Consider the following 3,268-nt stretch of genomic DNA (forward strand, 5'->3'; position numbering starts at 1 on the left):
AATATTCGAACACGTCCTCGGGTTGCGGATAGAGGTTGCCTGTACCAAGGATTTCTGCTGAATATGGTTTCTGCTGAATGGTACCTGGGTGAGGTGTCTAGAATGTTGACTCTGAGAGACCGGGCGAATTCTCAGAGTACGCAGCCTTATCCTGGCATGCGGTGAACTACAAGGATGGACGAAACCCGTTTCCTGGCTTTTCGTGGGAAGTACAATGACAACACCAAACACAGTTGTAGTAAGTGCGGTTCAAAACAGCAGAACGCGCAGGGCTCCCGACAATGGGTCGGCCAACAATGCCGACCAATCTAGAGCTGGGGGAGCTGATGAAAATGTATTCAATGCAATGGATCGGCGGGATCTCGCGACATTTGGGTGGACGGAGCGACTGAATCACGACTTGCTAGAGTGCTACGATGCGAGTGTGGCCCCTGAACGGGGTTACATGGCACGACTGCATGCTCTATGGTGCGAAAAACACCCGGAACTATTGCACTTTTCGCATCAACGTTCTCGAAACCATGCCGAACTACTCCAAAAATGGGGCTATGTAAGCGGAACGCTTACTCTACCAAAGCTACAACAAGCCGGCAACAGAGAAAAAGAGGCGACACTCAGACCAACCGCGGGCAGGCATCCGAAAGAGGAAGAACGATGCTTTATGACCCGAAGAAAGATCAACACTATGGTTTCTCTAAAGCCTAAAGATCTGGCTGAAATGGATGACGAGCTTTGTGGACATTTTTCCGAAGAATCCGACCTCTGGGCTATCAATTGTTGTGTGTATAATGCAGCGAGAGCTTTGGCCGATGGGAACCGTTAGACAAAATCAACGGTTGATCATAAGACCAAAAGACAAATGCATCAACTCGCCATAAAGATAGGCCGGGGAAAACAGTACGCATCCCGCATTCAGTGTGTGATTGACTACATCACATCTGGCAGGAATTTTACCGCCAAGGTTCGAAATTTTGTGCGTGAATTCCGAACCCGTTATCACACACTTAACAAGTCAAAGCTGCTGACCATCAGGCAGCATATTGTTGAAAGAATACGGATACTATCTGACGCTAAGAGAAGTCTAGAGCGGAGAGAGAGGTCAATCAGAGAAAATCAACAGTTTCTCTCTGACCCGTCTCGACTCTTCCAAGACCCTTCAGTTACTGCCGACCATCCGCCCAAACCAGAGGAGGTCGAAGTATTTTGGAGAGAAGCTTACGAAGTGCGGCATAGACTGGAAAAAGACTCAGAAAATGTAAATAGCTTCAAGGAGCTGTGTGATGTCCTCATAACACCTGACGAAGAATGCCGACCCATCACTACCGAGGAGGTGACAAAAGTATTAAGAGGGATAAAGAACTATTCCGCTCCGGGACCAGAGTCTGGAGTGGTTGGTGGAAGGGCGCACAATACTTCAGCCGAAAATAGGCAACTTAGCTGATCCGAAGAATTACAGGCCAATCACTTGTCGGATTGATTACCGGAAAGCTGTTGATTCGACTTCCCATATACTTATTATCTGTCTTTTGGAATGCTTAAAGGTTCATCTGCAAATCGTGAGGTACATAGAGAGATTGATGCCGCTTTGGAAAACCATATTTACTATCTCATCTGGAAAAAATCGAGTGACAACAAACAAGATCAACTTTCAAAGAGGTGTCTTTCAGGGCGACACCATGAGTCCACTCCTCGTTTGCCTCACATCATTGCCACTATCTCTAGCACTTCGCCATTCCGACGGGTACTTTTGCGGGAACCTGCAGATCAAGAGTACAAGGTCACTCATGTATTTTACATGGACGATCTTAAGATCTATGCTAAAAACAGAGAGCAACTACATCTAGCTCTAAGGATTGTCGAACGATATACTAAGGAAATTGGAATGAAATTTGGGTTAAACAAATGCGCCAAGGTTTATTTGAAGCGAAGAAAACTTAATGGCATCCCTGAAGACCCTGAGCTCGTCGATAGAAACACTATACGACACCTTCGCGCTGGATACTTATACATACCTGGGCGTGCCACAGGGCCGCCTTCAGGATGTGACACCTATAAAGAATACTCTCCAAAGCAGATACAAAAGTCTCATCCGACAAAATTGGTCCTCCGAACTGTCGGATATTTTATTTTAAAAATGTTTAAACGTCAATTTTGTAATTGTTATTTAATAAAATGAAATGCGTTCTTAATAAACTTTTTAAAAATATTATTAAATTCTTTTTTCTTAAACATTTTGCTTTAAAAACGCATAACATTTTTTGAAATTATCAAGCAAATGTACTAATTGTATTTTTAAGCATTTTTTAAAGCTTATAACTTTGTTTTATTTATTATTATTATTATTATTACACCATCAAGCCATTTCCCTTTCAGGGTAGGCGTGACTCACTCGGCAGGGGAAAGGAGTTGTGTGTGGAAGGGATAGAGGTTTTTCAGATTGATCCAGAATTCTCGTGCTATTTAAGTAAATAACACGTTCGTTCCGCAACACTGTTCCGACCCAGGTTGCTGATCAATCTCTCTAGCAATCACCCCAAGCGAAGAACCTCACGAAGCCGTTATGTAAGGTTCCCCACTTGGGTCCATTAATAGCCAATGTCTTTGTTTCAGGCGTCGTTCACTCTACTGACACTCTCTTTATTAACTATTTTCCGCCATACTTTCCTGTCCTGGCATACTTCTCTAGCTTCTTTTATGTCCATGCATTTTTTCATGCAGGCTCTCGTGTTTCTGTGACTTCTTATGTCTCTTCTAAGTAGGGTCTCATTCACACATTATATTCATTCTTTCCGCGGTCTACCTCTGGGCACGTTGCCATTTACTTTACCTTGATACACTTGTTTCGTTAGTCGTTCATTTGGAATTCTCTCAACATGTCCGAACCATCTTCACAGATTTCTTTCCCATGTGTCTACTAGCGTCTCTTCTGCACCATATTCTTTTAGAATTATCTCGTTACTTACTTTGTCCATTAGGGATTTCCCGCTTATTATTCGAATGAATCTCATTTCAATTGCGTTAATTTTACTCTTATCTTTTTCTTGATAAGTCCATGTCTCTCTACTGTATAGTACAGTCGGTATAAATATAGAATTATGTATTGCCATTTTAGCTTCATTTGATATATTTTTACTTCTGATAAGGGGACCTGCTCTACCAATAACCCTCTTACCTTCATATATTCGTCTATCTAATTCCTCATCTATCTTCCCGTCCCTAGTAAATAAGCTACCAAGGTATACGAACTTATCAACTTGTTCAATTCTCT

Source organism: Belonocnema kinseyi, chromosome 4, assembly GCF_010883055.1.
Source record: "Belonocnema kinseyi isolate 2016_QV_RU_SX_M_011 chromosome 4, B_treatae_v1, whole genome shotgun sequence".
NCBI lineage: Eukaryota > Metazoa > Arthropoda > Insecta > Hymenoptera > Cynipidae > Belonocnema > Belonocnema kinseyi.